This window comes from Sciurus vulgaris (genome assembly GCF_902686455.1).
Source record: "Sciurus vulgaris genome assembly, chromosome: 11".
Taxonomy (NCBI): Eukaryota; Metazoa; Chordata; class Mammalia; order Rodentia; family Sciuridae; genus Sciurus; species Sciurus vulgaris.
The window spans coordinates 88,421,203-88,440,113 of NC_136472.1; positions in this window are offsets into that span (position 1 = coordinate 88,421,203).

The window sequence follows — 18,911 nt, forward strand, 5'->3', positions numbered from 1 at the left end:
TACAATTGTGTTCATGGAAAAATTGTAGGTTAGATGATTTTTCTTTTGCTTCATTTTGTGATGAGACTCAGGAAAACAAAGTTTTTCCTTTATACTCCATATCATCACTATACATTTCTCAACCTCACTTTCCATTATCTATAGCCCAAGAAGAAATTGTGAATTTTAGCATTCAAGAACTACAGAAATCAATCAACCCACACGTTTTCAGTCTTTCACAATAAAAACTACTTTCAATAGCTAGGATCCTCTGCCTTATCAGTCAGATGATCCCAAGCCAAGAAAAATGTGCACCTGCTGTAAATTCTTCTTTCATGTAGCACCTATTCTTTGGCAGCAACACTGAACTGCTGATTCTGCTTCTTCTTATGCCTTTGTGCATACTATTTTCTCCCCTCGGTACTTTGCTTTCAATTATTCCATTTGAAATCCTAACAATTTTTAGTGTTTCCTTCCTCCATGTTCCTAGGGAAAAGACTTAAATAAAACAGATCCCTACACAATTGGTCATTAAATATGATATCATTAAATATAGTATTTTATAGTTAAATGTTATCTTAAAGTTATGTCACTCTTTTGCTCAAAACCTCTCCATAACCACTCACTACCCTAAATATAAAATCTAAAATATATTGCACAATGTATAATGCTTTTTATGATGCAGTTTACAACTCTTTCACTAGATTCAAACTTTGTGGCTGTTCCCCTTGTAATTTCCACTCTACCTGTCTTGGGCTTTTTTCTATCCCCTACACATATTGAATGCTCTTTCCCTTTTTGGTCCTTTAATGTGTGTTTTCTACCACCTGGATTTTCCTCCAGCCTAACCTTGCTGCATTTGTTTAGTCACAAATCATGCTGCAGTAAACTGATTCTGGGGTCTTCCCATGACCACATAAACCTTCCTCCCCTCAAGAATAAGATAGATTTCAACACTATCTTTTTCATAAACTCCCCTTCCAATTTTATCTCAGTCCTTACTTTTGTCATTAGTTACTAAATATCAATGTCCTCTAATTCTCTCAGTTGGACTAAATTATGGCATGAACATCATTATTAATAAGGTAACATCATGATAATGATAATGAGTATTTAAAATTATGTATAATCTCTAAAACTTGTACTATGAATGTTAAGAGAATTTTTTCCGTTGGTAGTTACCTCAGGTTCTTGAAGATGAGAAATATTTTGTGCTTTCATTTTATCTCCCTCAGTGCTTACCATAGTAGCTGTTCAGTAAGAAATTGCTAATGGACTGGCTGATTATTTAAATGACAACATTATAAAACAATTAAATTTCTGGAAAAATTCCACTTCTCAAAATGGAATAAATGTCCTCCACTCCACTCCATACTATCCATTAAAGAAAATCTACGAAGGAAGGAAAGCAGGTAGGCTGCTCTTCTTTCACTTGTTCTAGACTTCATAAGAGCCAGGCAAATACAGAAACAGCATTCTGAGTGATTCTACTCTTCACCTTATACTTGACAACCATTAAGATAGTGTGCCTGGTCTGAATGTGTCTGGGCCTCCCTTTATACTCAAGAAATCGGTATATTTCCGTGAGCCAGCAGAGAAATCTTGGCTCTCACAGAATTTATGAAATAGAATCTCTAGACCATAAATTTCATAGACAGGAATATAGTTCATTTTTTGGAATCCAAAGTAGACTCTGTCACTAGATGACCATCTTTCCCTTTAGCTTTATCTAACTATGAATCATAATAAACAATCTTCTTACAGTGATATAACACTCACAAAGACATTTTTAATACAGTCTCTGAGCACTAAAATAACCAGGGAAGAGGTGGAGCGCTATTATCTCCATCTTAAGAGAAAGAGACTCAAAGAAGCAATTTAAATAGCTAAGAACATATAGATAATAAGTGACAAGATAATCTTGACTGACTTAAATCCATTCTTCTCTACACAAAATCATGATCATGATTTTGGGTTTTTACTGTGCTAGGCAATACAGCCTCATCTGTAATATTATTTAATTATTCCAGGAAAAACTTGGGAAAAAAGTCCTCCTTAATTCAATAGGTACTACCAAAAGTTTAGAAAATGAACTCAAAAAATTATTTTGCAAACACCCAATAGAAACCAAAGGTTGTTAATAAAATAACTGATGCTCATTGAATGCTTTGCTATGTTCTAATGCTTGGCTATTTGTTAGAAGTATTAGAAATGTGTTATTTCTTTGCATGATTTTAACCCTGTACTAGGTATGATTGCAAGCTTTCTTTACAGATGAAGGAATTACGGCAAAAAAACAACTCCAAAGCTAGAGAGAGTAAATGACAGAGCCAAGATTCAAACTCAAGTCAAAATACTTATTCCTTCTCTTGGGAGTATCTACTACAATCCAAATGGAACTTTCATCTGGCCCCAGACACAGAGCAAGCACACAGCTCACAGCTATATAAAAGGTTGTTCTTCAAGAGCTTCAGTAAATTAACATTTCCAAAGTATGCATGACTATACCCAACAGAGTTTCAGCATAAGGTCAGCCCTTGGGCAGTTTTATCCAACTCATTATTCTTGGGTCTTTTTTTCTCCCAAGCTCATAATTTCTCCTAATGAAGAAGACAAGAAAATGAAAGTGTGGGGCCCATACCAGAATAAAAATTGCTTTGTAATAACTCTGTTTCAAGAGATATCTTCCATTCACTTTAGCCTCTACAGAACCACACAAGGGCCAACAGTATCTAACATCTACATCCCAGAGTTATAAGAATTATGAAAGATCAGTGCTCAAAGCAACAGTCAAAAAACACCATAGACGATACACAGAAGGCAACAGCAGAGAGGAGTGGAACAAACTTTGGGCATTGAGTAAAAGGGTACCAGTTAAAGTCACCTCAATTTCCATTTGTGAAAAATGCCTACTTTTTCTGCACTTTTCAGTTGATATGAGAATGAAGTGAATTAAATCACTACGTAAACACAAAATTAGTGGTATTTGAAGTGGAAAACCTATAAATACGAAAAATGTGATTTAGATTTTTAAGTGACCATTACAGATAAAATAAGTTCATTTTACATTCAGTGTGGTAATGTGAACAAGCCAACTGATTGGCCGCTATAGAGGTGAATATGGCATAGAGTTGTACTAAGTACAAGGACCATTTGTACCTGAAACCTCAAATCAATCTCTCTCTCTCTCTCCTCTCTCTCTCTCTCTCTCTCTCTCTCTCTCTCTCTCTCTCTCTCTCTCTCTCTCTCTCTCTCTCTTTCCCCTCCTTCCCTCTCCCTATCACTTCAAACGAGAGACAGGGGAAGCAAGCTGCTAGAAATCAAAATATTTCATTCCAAATAAATTTCTCTCATATACAGTATCAATTCATGTGTGTAAGGGCTTGTCTTCCCACAAAGTCTGGCTCTCTGTTATCTCCTTTTTCCCTGTTCTTCCGTTATGAGAAATCTCTAGAAAACATGGGTGCATTGATGATGATGCTTAGCTTCCTGGTATCCAGCAGACACTGAGGTGGAGGTGATGGCGGCAAAAGCAACAGCAACAGAATAGCATGATTTATACCAGAGAAAGGAAGTGTAATTACTATGCCCGACTTCATTTTCCTCAGTGTGTGCTGGTATCAAGTATTTCCTTACTTACAGAAACATTTGCTAGGTTGAGAGTTTCAAATTATTCTCATCATTCCAAGAATGTAAATACTGTCAAATGTTTCCACACCAACCTCAGGAGCTCCTAGAGATGGCTCATCCTCTGCAAAATGGAGCAAGTCCATCATTATGTCACCTGATTTTATACGTCCTGTTCAACACCAACTTGGGATGCCTACTGTTCTTCTACTTCTAGTTATTGCTAGATGATGGCTGAACACTCACCAATGTATAAGAACATCTATAATAATACTGAAATTCAAGCATAACCCTCCAAAGATCTACACATCATCAAAGGAAAACCCAGAAGAGAGTAGAACCACAAGTTGCCTGCAAAGAAAATTATCATTCTAAGGTTAGACTACCATTTCTTATTTAGTCATCCAGACAAATGTCTAGGGATATCTCATTGTGATGATAATTTGCTTCTTTCTGGTTAGTGATGATGTACAACACATTTTCTTGTACTTATTTACTGTTATATATCCTGTTTGGTAAAATGTCACTTAACGCTTTGTGCCCATTTAGATGGCTACTTTTTTATGTGGATGTTTTGAAAATACATCATATTTTCAGGGTACTTAGACTTTGTTTAATATGTGGCTAAAAACATTTTCTTCATTCTATAACATCCCTACTCCTATCTACCTGTTTTATTTTTCTTGTGTGCACTTTGCTTTTGATGCCAAGCCTACAATTGTTTTTCTTAGCACTATGTCCTCAAATGTTCTTTTTTTTAAGGACTTATACTTCGTACTTTATATTTAAGTCCCTAATGTATTTTGAGTTAATTTTATATAAGTGATATAATTGAAGTTATTTTTTTTTAACTTTATGGATGTCCCAGCATTATTTATCAAAAAGACTGTTTCCTTCATCGTATTCTTTGTCAAAAATCCTTTGGGCATATTTTTGCTTTCTTCATTCTAATCCATTGATTTATATGTGTATCCCCCAACCATGACCACACAATCTTAATTATAATAAATATTCAATAAATAATGTAATTCAGTAGACGGATTCCTCCATTTTATTATTTTTTGAATGTGTTTGTTTCTAGCTTTCTTTACTTTCCATATGAATTTTAGAATAATACTATGTGTATGTATCAAGATCTTTCACAGATTTTTTATAATAATTGTGTTAAACATAGATTAATTTGGGAAGAATTCTCATATTGATTTTTTTATTGCATTTGTCCTTCATGATCACAGAATACCTATTCATATATAATTTGATTTCTTTCATCAGCTTTGTGTTTTCAACACAAAAGTCCTAAAAATACTTCATTAGACGTATGCAAAGTATTCTTTTTAGCAACTTTATATGATATTGTTTTTTTTTAATTGGAGTCCATAAGTTTATTGCAAGCTTATAGAATATAATTGATTTTTGTATATTTATATTGTATCCAGTGACTTTACTGAACTCTCTAGTTTTAAATTTTAATTTGTAAAATCTTTGGAACTTTCTACAAATAGAAACAGTTTTATTTCTGCTGATAAGCATTTTTTTCTTTTTATTATTTTTCTTTATTATTGTACTGACTAGAGCATTCAATGCTATGCTGAATAAGAATGACAAAACATCCTCGTCTTAATCTCATAGGGAAGAGCGTACAGTCTTAATTTTTGTGTGTTTGTGTGTGAGTGCATGAGCACATGCAAGGGGTAGTCTTGCTAAGTTTCTGAGACTGGCCTGGAACATGTTATCATTCTGTCTCAGCCTTCCCAATAGTTGGGATTACAGGCATACTCTGTTACTCTCAGTTTAATATATTTTTGTTGTTGTTATTGCTGTTTTTAATATTATTTGTTCTTTTTAGTTATACGTGACAGTAGAGTCCATTTTGATATATTTATACATGACATGCATGGAATATATCTTATTCTAATCAAGACCCCAGTCTTGTGGATATACAAAATAGTGGGATTCACCATGGTGTATTCATATATGTACATAGGAGAGTTATGTCAGATTCATTGTCTTTCTTAGTCTTGTCCCCCTCCCTTCTCTTCATTCACTTTTTTCTAATCCACTGAAATTTTATTCACTTTTGTAGATGTTCTTTATCACGTTGAGAAATATCCCATTCTATTTCCATTTTCTGAAAGTTGTTAAAGTTTTAATAATAAATGGTTGATATATTTTCTTAAACATTTTCTCAGGGCTGGGGATATAGCTCAGTTGGTAGAGTGCTTGCCTGACATGCACAAGACCCTGGGTTCAATCCCCAGCACCCAAAATAAATAAATAAATAAATAAATAACCATTTTTTCTGCATGATTGATATTATCATGTGATTTTTTTTCCTTTGGCTTGTTAATTTCTGAAGTACATTGATTAACTTTTGAATACTGAACCACCTTTGCATCAATAAACTCTAGGTGATCATTAAAAACCTAGAGTTCTCACCAGTTGGTCATTATTTATAATTCCTTTTAAGTATTTTCTAACTCCTTTTGCTGATATTTTGTTAAAGAATTTTGCATCTATAGTCATGATTCATATTGTTTTGTAGTTTTCTTGTTTTGTACTCTGTCTGGTTTTGATGTGAGGATAATACTAGTTTCATAAAATCAGTGATGAAGTACATGCTCCTCTATTTTCTGGAAGAACAACTGCATAATTGTTGTTCTTTCTTTAAACATTTGATAGACTATGTCAACAAAACCATACAGGCCTATAGATTTTTTGAGGAAAAGAATGTTATTTTAAATTCATTTCTTTAGTAGGCATAAGATAATTCAAGTGATCTATTTCATATCTTTGGAGTTCTGGTAGTTTGTAGTTTCTCAGAAATTATAGCATTTTAAAAGTTGTCATATTATATAAGTGCTTTTTTAGTATTTCTTTGTTCTCCTTTTGGTGTCTAGTGTTTCATTCCTGATACCATTAATTTCCATCTTCTCTCTTTTTCCTTTTGTTGGTATTATTAGAAGTGTCAATTTTATTGTTCTCAAATAAATCATTTTTATTTTATTGATTTTCTCTATATTTTTTACAGTTTTAGTTTTTATTGTTAAAGCATATAGGAAAATGCACATATACCAGTCACATAACACAATTAATCCCCATAAACTGAAAACATTTATATTTTATTGGTCTTGATTTTTTTTTAAATTAAGCCTTCCTTATGCTTATCTCTTAATTCTTTTTATTACTACTCCTGACCCTCTAAATGCAATATATTTTTGTTGATACTCTTTAACAACCTAAGGTAATACCATGTTATTACTAGTTATCTATAGTTGCTTTTTATTATTATTTCAAAATATAAGTAATATATTTATCCTTTAAATATTATCTATGATTTTAATTGTTTTGAATTTGTTGAGATTTGTTTATATTACTGGGTATTATGTATTTTGATATTATTCTAGGCATACTTAAAGTATATATAATATGTTATTGGGTATAGTAGTCTATGAAAGTTAATTAAATATTATTAGTTGCGGTGATTGTTGAATTCTTCTGTATCTGTTTATTTCATGGACTAGTGGTTCTATCAATTTTAAAGGAAGGGTTTTTGAAGACTCCAGTTATAACTGTGAATTTGCTTATTTCTCCTTTCAGTTTTATATGTTTTGATTTAATTTTCTGCTCCATTGCTTGGTGAATATATAGGATTGATATGTCTTCCTGGTGGATTACCTCATTTATCTATTATAAGATAAATGTTGTCTAAAATTTTTCCTTAAGTCTACTTTATATAACATTAATATAGTTGTTCCTGTTTTATTTGTTTAAAATGTGGATAATATCTGCATATATAGTTTCACTTTCAACCTATTTATATCTTCATATTTGAAGTGAGTTTCTTATAGAAAGAATATAGTTGTGTCATGGTTTTAATAAACTTTCCAATCTATGAGTTATGATTGATTTATTTATAAAATTTATATTTAATGTAATTTTTATATATTTGGGTTTGGGTCTGGCATTTCATTTTTTTATTTCTTTCGTTCTCAGTTTTGGTGTCTCTATTTTCTTTTCCTGCCTTCTTCTAGAATTCCTGGACTTTTTACAATTCCATTTTGACTCATTAATAGGGTTTGAAAGTATATCTCATAATATTACATTACATATGCATAATTGGTATATATCATCATTTTACCAGTTTAAATAACATGTGAAAACCTTACCTTCTTTTATATCACTTTAGTCTCTCCAATTAATCTTTTTTTAAAATTTTTTAATTTGTTCTAGTTTGTTGTACATAACAAGAGAATGCATATATACATTTTGATAGAGCATACAGAAATGGAGTGTAATTTCTCATTTTTCTGATTATACATATTGTAGGATCACACTGGTCAGTCATGCAGTCATATATGTACATGAGGTAATAATGTCTGTTTCACTCTACTATTCTTCACACCCCCATAATTTTATTACATATTTCCTCTTAGAACCACATTAGACTGTAAAATATTTTTTTGATTCCAATGTCAAATGGTATTTAGAAAATTCAGAAGAAGTAGAATTTATTTTATTTACCTATATTTTTCTGTATCTTGTTTTTTCTTTGTTCCTACTTTTATCAGTTACCTTCTGTTTAGAAAAAATTTTTGTAGCCATTCTTTTAGAGTATGACTGCCAGTGAAAAATTCCTTCAGTTTTTCCTCATCTAAAAATGTCATGATTTCCTCTCCACTTTGAGTGATAATTCCATTGCATTCAAGAACTAGGTATACTTTTCTTTCAGAACTTGAAAAAAGTATTATACCACCTCTTCTGGCCTCCAAATTCTGGTAAGAAATTCACAATCATTTAAATTATCACCTAATAAGTGCTATTTTTTCCTATCTACTGTCAAGATTTTTTCTTTATTGTCAATTTCTAAAAATTTAACTGTGCTATGTCTTGGCTGGGATATCCTTGGATAATATTTTTGTGGTTTATTCTGCTTCTTGAATCATTCTGGTTTATATGCTCTGTCAAATTTCGAAGATTTCCAACCAGTTTGTTTTTCAGCTCTACCCTTTCTCACTTATTCCAGATTTCATATGATATGGATACTAAGGTTGTGCTATAGCTGAGATTCTTTTCATTTTTCTCCTGTGTTTTCATTCTGTTGTTCAGGTCATACCACCTTTCAGTTCACTGATTGTTTCTGAGACTCCATTAAGTTGTTGAAACCATTGCCAATTTTTGTTTGTTTGTTCGTTTGTTGTTTGGTTATTTGCTGGTTCTACTGCTCTTCTTTTTATCCTGTATTTCCTTGTTGAGATTTTTGTATTTCTTTAATAAATCTTTCAAGTTTTTCCTCTTCTTCAAGCTTTGTTCATTATAGTACACTGAAGCATTTTTATTGGGGCTACTTTAATTATTTTTCAAATAATTCTCCTTCTGTCCTTTCAGTATTGCCTTCTATTGTATATTATCTTTCAGTTTGATATTTTCCACCCCTTGGTATAACAAGTGATTTTTTGCATCAAAATCTGGACATTTTCATATTATGAGATACAACTCATTGAAATCTTTGTTTTTATTAACTTCTTTCTCTGATACTGCTCAATTGGGAGAAGGATAAACACCACCTTGTTAGTGCCAGATGGAGGTAGAAAAGTAAGATTTCTACTAAGTCTCTTTGAAAATTGGGCAAATAGGGAGTCTTGGTAAATATTTGGGTGGGTTAGGATTTCTGGTTTCCCATGTTGTCTACACTGAAATTATGTAAAGAGGTGGCTTTGTTATCTGTGGGTTATGGTGAAAACTCTGATTCTCATAAGGTTGCCTGTGATATCACCCAGTCTGAAGAGAAGAGACACCTTATTAATGTAAAGTTAAGTGGAAATCCAGGGTCTCCATGTTAACTCCACTAACACGGACCGAAAGGATGCTGATTACCAGTGGTCACAGTGAGACTCCTGTTTCTAAATGGTCCTCTCTGACAGCATCTGGTAGGGTTGATACACAGCCAGTGATGTCTGCACAAATGTAGAAGTCTAGGTTCCCCGTGGCCTTCACTGCCAAGGGTTGGGATGGGGTGTTGTGTTTGGCTAGAGTAGAGAAGGTGTTTTCTAAGTGATTTTCTGTCTTGCTCGGTTGACCTTTCCCTCATTATTTAAGTAAACAGAGGCAGGCTTTTGCTGGGGGGGGGGGGGGGGGGGGCGGCTTTGTTTGTTTGCATCTGTTGGTCTTTTCAGGTGATTGGCTTTTTTCAGTTCCAGGTCTGGAATGCTTGACCAAAAAACAAAAGGAAACATAAAAATAAAAAACAAAACAACAAAACAAAACAAAACAAAAAACACAGAGAAAGTATCACATTTCATTCCCTGGGATTCCCTGGTTTCTAGATCCCTAATTGCTATGTCTTCTTTTTCCACTTTTCAAGTTCTTCTTATGCTTATTTTGTTCTACCGACCGTCCTTTCTATAATTTTAATTAGCAGGAGTAACAGGGAAAAGCATAGCTGTTCAATATTCCCAAAAAGAAGTTTTAGGTTTTTTTTTTTTTAAACAATGATATTTTATAAATGGATAAAATTTATTATTCTTTTAATTTCCTTATTAATCTTCATTTCTATTTATAGTTTAATAGCATTTTAAATAATATAGTTTAATATGGCTGATGTAGTTTATTGATATTGTTCTGTTTCTGTTATATGTATTTGTATATCTCCTTGTGGTTCCTTTTCTGGGAAAATACTGCTTTTTAGTTAATGGGAATCGTGTAATGGGAGTTTTTAATGTTAAAACAATAAAAAGGACCATTTTTATAAAGAATATTTCATGTAACAGGCAAGAACAATATGACTACATTGTAAAAATTGTGAAACTACGACTCATATTTAAAAACATTGACCATAGGTCTCCCTCCTTTTCCTGTATATACAAGAGAATTTTCCATCTGAATGTCAATAGGGACACAGTGGGACTTGAGCTGGGTTCCCTTGCTTTAGGCCTGAGTCTATTAAGTCTTAGCTCTGCCACCTCAGTCTTAAGATTCAAAGACTTTAATATCCAAAAATCTCTTGATTGATGGATATCCCAGAATCATTGGAGAAATGATTTTCATTTCATTGTCAGATATGCCAGGGCATGCTGTGTCCCCTGATAATATTTTTGCACACGTTCTGGTTTTTGCTCTCCAGGAGTGTCTGCAGTTCTGAAACAATTAAGTTCAACCTGGCACATAAACTGAAACATGTCCTGCAAGCATGAGGTAACTGTGGTGATCACAGTAAAACTCCACATTGATTTCTGACCTAAGGCCCTCCAAGGAGTGTCCCTGCTCTCCCAAGGGTGAAGTTTTACAAGGGATTCTTTGATTAAACCATAAGATTAAAGAAAATTCAAGTGGCTGGACAGCTCCCTATTCACTACTTGTTTGAGAAATCTTGAGAACATGTGTTATTCTTTTCAAAGTTGGTTGTAAATCAACTTTCTAAATTGCTTCCAGATCAGTATTTCCAGGCACAGCATTAAAAATGATGGTTCTATCAGCCAAAACACTAATTTTTGCTCCTTCGATCACACACACTATTATAAATTCTCCTTACCTAATATAGAAGAAGGAGATGCCAATCCAAGCAGTCATCCTTTCTCTAGGTCAGCAGATGTGCTGTCTGAATAAAAGCTGCTGTTAGCAATTTGGTTACACAATTTAGCACAGATTTTTTTAATAGATCAGCTGTATGTCTTTGTGAAAAGAGTTTGGCATAAATTCCAAAAATAGCCTTCTTCAAAGCTCTGAATATAATATCAAATGAAAGTAGACTATACAAGTTGAACAGAAGTTAACTCTGAAAGATTTTCATACTTTTTATATAGTGAAAAAAAAATTGATTATCCTACTTAAGGTATGTGTGATATTCATTTTTAAGTCTCCTCCTTTATTTTTTCCTAGCTAAAACTTCAATTTTTTATTAATTATTTTTGGATTTAAACATAGTATTTGTACAGAAGGGCAATATAACAATAATACATTGCATATATAAAAAATTCAATTTTAACTAGACTTTAATACTGATTAATTAATAGTAAATATTCTTAACTGATTTCCATAGATGAACTGTAATCCATCTGTGAGGCCTGTATATTTTATGCTTTTGCTTTTATTGGAAGTCTATACTATGCTCTATACTTTTCATTAGATTTTCAGAGATGCTGGTTAAGTCAAATTTTGCTAGTAAATATTTTATCTGAGGCAGATAAAATAGATTTGTCCAACTCTTCATTTAGATTACCTCTTTTATTGCATATGATTATGCCTCACTTAACAATAAAAACATGTTCTGAGACTGCATTTCTAGACAATTTTGTTGTTGTGAAAATATCACAGTGTATACTTACACAAACTAAGATACAGTGTCACTAAGCAATATCTTCTTATGGGATAACTATTGTATATGTAGTCTGGGATTGACCAAAATATCATTATGTAGCATAAGACTGTATTTTTATCACAGCATCCAAAGGATATTTCCCTGTTGAACTATAAATCTCATGAAGGAAGGGACTGTCTTAATCATTCTTAAGCATTATTTGCTAGCCATAATCTTGATGAACACTAGCTCAGAATAAATATTTGTTGAGTGAGTGAATGTCTGAAGTTGTATAATACTTGAATTAGACCCTACCATGAAGTATCCTTTATATATTAAGGTTGCAATCTATAACTACCTTTATCTAGACAAAAAAGAAAAGAACTACCTTGATGAAATACCAAACCACTGGTTCTAGTTTATTTCCTCTTAGTATAAATCAATTTCTTCAGATTTTGTTATACATAAGTATATTAATGTATGTCCTGTTCTCCAATATTGCACTAATGAATCATCCTGTACTATATCTCCTGGATATCAATTAGTATGCAAGAGAAACTTCAGGTAAGTTATTATTGTATCATTGTTCTGAAATGGAGAAAATGGAACGACATTCTTTGTGCACATGCATAATATGTTATGTTTACTATAATGAAACCACTACCTCAAGTTTGAAATATTCTCACTACTTAACACATAGTAAACAAGTACCATCTGAGAATGAGAAAACATTAGAATGGACATCCTGGTTCCAAGAATTCATGCTAATATGAAGCCTACATCAATTGTCAATAATTATCTTTTCTTCTAATGAGAACAGAAAGGTACAGAAAAAGCAAATGATGTTAAGTTTCAGAGTCAATACTCCAATAGTTTCATCATAGAAGTTAATTACTACATTAGGAAAAAAGTTGATCAGCCACATAGAGCAACCCATCAACTATATGGATGCAGGCAGGTGATTACGAACAGTCTGAACGTGACACCTCCCTCTGACCATGAACATTACCTATTCCCTAAACAGGGCAATTCAGGTTCATGGTAGGATGTCATGGGCCTAACCTGCATAAGTAACTTTGAGGGCCTTGTATCTCATAGAATCAGAGGAAACATTGCCGGCCTCCTAGACAACAAATTCACTTCAATTCTCATCTGTGAAAGAGGAAATGATGACAGATGAAGAGAGAAAGAAAGAGCAATTTAAATGGGACTTTCAGCAGAACTAAACAGCAAGAGTCCTTGGCACTTTCAAGAACACTATTGAAGAAAGTCTCTGGGGAACTGAGTTATACAGGTAAATTAACCAGAAAATTGTAATGCATCACAATACAGCAGAACCTTGACTATCTTTGGCACTAAGATATTAGGCAAAAAAGGGATGCCTGGACTGTTATCATGAAGGAGTGTCTGGAGATCATGATTACTCTGCCTCCTAAGATAACCTGGGCATAAAAACAAGATATGATAACATTTAATGACAGCTCTGGCCTCCCCTCTGAGAAAGTGGCAGAGTTGGATGATTTCCAAATGTTAAGCTGGCCATTTCTAATGATGTCCTTGTATAAATATTTCAAGGACTCAAATGTGATTTTAGTCTTGTGTCAACTCTGAGAAGTATAAAGAGGAAAGATTATCCCATAGGTTATTAAGCAAAAGTCTTTAACTGTAAAGATTAACATAATGTTGACATTCAAGCTTGGGATTCTTTCCCTTCTACTTCCACTAAACTCCATTATGTAAATTATCTCTCACTGGCATTAGTTTATTTGTATTCCACTCTGCTGCAGAGGCTTTTTATCTTTTTCCTAAAAATGTGATAGGACATCCATTTGTCGCACATAAGAAATGCTCAAATAATTTCTTGAATTAATGTATGAGTGTAGCCTTAAGATCACATGCCACAGAGAAGAGTGGACAAGCAGAACCAGGTCAGACAGAATATACAAAATAACAAAATTACTCATAAAAAACAGCCTTACAGATCATTTATCATAACTCCTTCATTATACACATGCTAAGTGAAAGTTCAGACACTAATAGTGTCTGTCCTGCATGATAGTAAATTATAAAAAAACTAAAATTAAAGGCAAGTCCCCACTCTTTCCACACCTACAGCTATACTCTTTGAGTTTCAAGACTATGTATGTTTCATGGGCTCACTGATTTTCTGGCAGGAGAGAACTCCAGTGATTCAAACTTTAAGTGTTTCTCCAAGTTACTCAGAGGCTAAAGGTGGACCCTAAGGTGAAGAGGATACTGTTCTCCAATGATTCATAAAGAAGACAGAAAAAAAAAAAAAAAAAAAAGGCAGGATTTTCTTCTCCTGTCATTCTGTTCTGAATTGTCCCTGAAATACTTTCTGGAACTATCTGAAGCAGGAGAGTAGAGGCCAACATTGAGAAGCTAACACCATTTCTGTAAATATGTCCGACCTCTCCTCAAGCTCCCCTTCCCTACATTGTGCATACCATCCTCCCACTAGTCTTAAAACACAGATTATGCCCAAACTTTTTCCTATCTAACTACTTCTTGAAGCAACTCTTTACAATAACTTCTAGAATCCCAAAACTCAATAAGAGTGATATATATATTTTTCCAGCTGGAGAAACCAAAACAAGAAACTTCCCCCACTCTTTGGTTAAGTGTACCTCATAAATCATCATTTCCGTAACAAATGACACCCTTAGCAGAGCCCCCATCACTGGTACCCTAAAAACTTCATTAAATGATGAAAAAATACACTGGAGAAATAAAACCTAAGCTAAAAGACCACTTTCAATTAGAAAGGAATGTGATTTGCAACCAGGTCTGATAAGGCACACGTAGTAGTTATAGAGGGGAATGAGATACACTTGGCTATGAGGACAACTCGTCCTGGGAAGAAATGGAATAGAGAAGGAGGAAGCACAGCATAAATAAGCAAATAAAATATGCCATGAAGGAGAATGCAGGAATGTTGCTTTACACTGAAGGAAAACGTTAAGGGAAAAGAGTCTGCACACCATGAAGCACAGCTCAGGTATAACCTCAGACTTAAACCTTGTAACTCCACTGGAGTCCTCATTTGTTGTGGTAAAAATGATAAATGTGTTCAGTAAATACTGAACCTCAGGGATCTATTTGGTGTAAAATATTCCCAACCAAGGCACTACCAATTCTTACGTTAAAACAGAATGTAACAAGAAAAAAAAAAAAAAGGAGAAACTGGTTTTAATTTGTTGAAGAATATGTCAATCCACAAATAGCTATTAACTGAGTACCTATTAAGGTACTTTCTCATTGGTACCTTCAGTACAGGTTAAGCTACTCTTGGTAAGAACTAAGCAAAATAGTTAGTAGAGTCCACATGACATGACATGCCCCTGAAGACTTATGATAAAGTTATAAGTAGTCTATATAACTTGAAGAAAGATCTGATTTCTTTGTTTTTGCTACAGAAAATAGTAGCTTTATAGTATAATAGGATTTTTATTTGCATGCTATGAGCTGCAATAAAATATATATTTATGATGTTTAAAGGCAAAACAATGTCCTGAATAATTTGAAATGATATATAATGATCTTTTTGTGAATGCAAACTATTGACAGATTCTGAGATCTAAATAAAGTTATGCTAAATCATTATGGCACATGGCTTCAGTAGAGTCTAGGTTGGTCCTCTGTGGAGATTCTAACACGTTAGGGTTTGTTGGGATAATTAGCCGAATGGACCTTCCAAAAATTAACCTATAGGTGCACTGGGCAGAGGATTGATCACAGAAGGGGTTTGGGAACAATGCCATGATCATCTTAGATTGCCATCCAAGCTGTTCAAGATGACTGTTGTAAGTGAATTTCCACGAAACCATGCCAGACACGAGAAATCACATAAGGGAATTTATGAAGCAAACAGTGTCTCCCTGCAGGGTAAGAGAGAAAATGAGAGGAAAAGAGAAAGGAAAAGAAAGGGTGCACACTAGAGAGAGTGGAAAGCCAGGAGGATAGAGGAAAGTATGTAGGACAGACAGAAGAATTGGAAAATATGGTGGGAAGCTATAGTAAACAGTTGAATTCCACCGGGCTAACAGGGGACCAATATTGGAGAAGGATACTTGCAAGCTGACTGATGAACCAATAGCTAGCCAGGATGTTCACAGATTGGCAAGTGGTTGGGAGGCAGGGAAAATTACTGCACCTGATGAGCGGGGGAGCAGCTTTATACATTACAGCTGTTGCAGTCATCCTTAAGAATGGGAAATAAGGAAGTGTTCAGATAGCCATCCCTTTGGGGAAAATGAAAATGCTGTGCTTGCAGTCACATTACTAATTAGATACATTACCTCCAAAGGCCATCCGTGTATGTTATCAAGACATGAAGCATACAATTAGGTTTAGAACTCTTCACCAGAGATAGAGAAACTGGGTTCTGTGAGCTGAATTCATCTTGGTACAGTTGTGTTAACTCTGTTTCAGACTTAAAAAAGAAAAAAAAAATTGAATGCTTTTATAAAGAAGGTATATGTCCTTTCTAGATTGACCAAGTTTCCACCTCTTCCTACTGTTCACACCTGTAGCCTGTTGCCCTCTTTTATGGTAACTCCCTCTGTGGTCCCTGAAAAATCATCTCAATCCTTTTAAAAGTTTGTGACCCATGGTTTATACAAATTAATGAATGATACATCTTTAGTGGATAAAATCTTCTTTCTCTATCTTTTATTCTAATCCCCAATAGATTAATTGATAGCCACTCATATTGGTGGGTCAGGGGAGTGGTTCAGTGATTCACTTGACTGAGTCTAAGGATTCAAATACAAATCTCATCTGGAAATACCCTTACAAAAATACTCAGTAATAATGTTTAGCAAGATATTTAGGCATCCCTTGATCCAGACAAGTTGTTCTCTAAAATTAACCCTCACACTGTTCATGGCTACAATAGCTGGACTTAACAATGAGACTTTTCTCTGATAGTGTGTATGATTTCACCTCAGAAGCAATGTGAAAAATTGTTTCAGATAGAATTTGAACAACCAGACAACCAGTTCTTCCAGTGACACTTGTGCCAGATTATCTGATTTTAATGTGAAACATCAATCTAATAAAAAAATATTCCTTTGCCTAAAATGAAATGAAGCAAACATTAATAACAATAGTGATAAACTCTGAGAGTGACTCTCATAAAATATCCAGGGGAGATCTTCAGTGAGCTGTCCATCATTTTATCCTGGGATTTTTGAATGCCTGTCATTTTCTAAGCACTTTTGTAAATAAAAAGATGTAGCAGTCATGGTTCCTGCCTCAAGGAGCTTGCAGGCTAATATGGGAACATGACACCTAAATAAATAATTGAAATATATAGTAGATGTTGATAAGTGCTAGAGGGCTAGTACATACAAACTATTCTGGGAATCTGCTGACAAATCTACAAGATCTCCTTCATGGAAGTGATTCTGTTTCATTCTACTTTCATATCAAATTGTTTTTTGGTCATTTCTACTTATATGCCCCAGTATTACAATAGAATACAGCAAATTTTCTGCCAAATTTGTTCCTCCTTTCAAATTCCCTTTCAAGCACCATTCCTCAGATTAACCATGCTAGTGTCCTGAAAGTCAGATTGGATCTCTCTCCTTCTCATATGCCATATAAAATTTCATCAACTATCTAATCCTCTGAAGATTATGTATTTAATATTGTTGGAATTGATCCTATCCATTTACACCCCCTAGCATGGTACATATATTCTAATAATTGCTTTTAAAGATTTCTACAAAGTCTCCTAATTTGGTTTGTAATCTTATAATGCCATTGCTTTGCTGAAATTCTGCCAAATTGTCTCTGTTTGTTTGAGTAAGACTTGAACTCCTTAAGTCTTTCAGAGTAGAGCACCTAACAGATTGCCTGTCACATGGCATGTTCTCAGTAAGTCTTTTCTTAACTAATGATGAAATAAATGGATTGATTTGCAGAAAAGATGCATTTAAATCTATGATTGGAAGCTATCTTGGATGAGTGAAGGAAATTCCAACTAGAGGAAACATGCTCAGAAGACCTGAACTTGAAGACTAATTGTAAGAGTTTAGGACACTAATGATAAGGCCATTTACCAGTGACGAGTTCTGCTCCCTCCATATGTTGAAGTTAGAACACTAGAGAAGCACGCCAAGGCAAGCATATTAAGCAGGTTTTATTTAAAAGTAATAAAAATACAGACTTCTCCCGGGAGGGGGAAGGGGGCCATGGCTGATGTTCTAAAGTCCCAAGAAGTGAGCGCACCCTACATATTTTATAGGTTAAGGTCTCTTTTGTTCTCCAGTTCTCTACCCCCTTATCTCTCCTTCCTGCCTATGTGACTAGGCCTGTTTTGCAGGTGAGATGTTAAAAGTGAGAAGTGTATCAGCAGGGGGAAGGCCAAAGTTATTCAGCCAGGCAAGGACCCAGGGAGCGTTAATTAGCAGCTCCTTGCTTGTGGTCCTTGATAAAGGCAGGTAAATATGGTACTCAATGAGCTCCAGAGATCCTTCACATTCTATTCTCCTAGGGGCAGTCTCCAACTTCCAGAGGCAGATGGCTTTCATGGCCTTCATTTCCTTGATTTGACCCAATCCCCTATTTCTACACTAACTTCCTGTCCCCAATTCTGGCTTCACTAAGTCCAGGGATGCTCCCTGTCCTTGATAATATATTTCCTATGACCGTAGAAGAATTGCTTCAAAAATCATTATAACTTTCCAAAGATAGAAGAATGAAGATTAAAATGCCATTCTACCTATTGTCATGCAAAAAATGATGGTAAAGACACTTGCTTGATCTATAGTATCACTTGCTCAAGAAGAAAAGACAAAGCTAATAAGGGAGATGCAGATAAAAGGGGAGAGAGACAGAATGCACAAAGAAGGAGCAGAAAAAAGAGGAGTTATAATTTTTGTAAGTTTTCTGCTATTCATATTCCTAACACTTTCTAAAAATAAACACTGAAACATTTTTTTCAACCTAATGCTAAATTTTAGTTGAAGTTAATTGAAATTTTAGT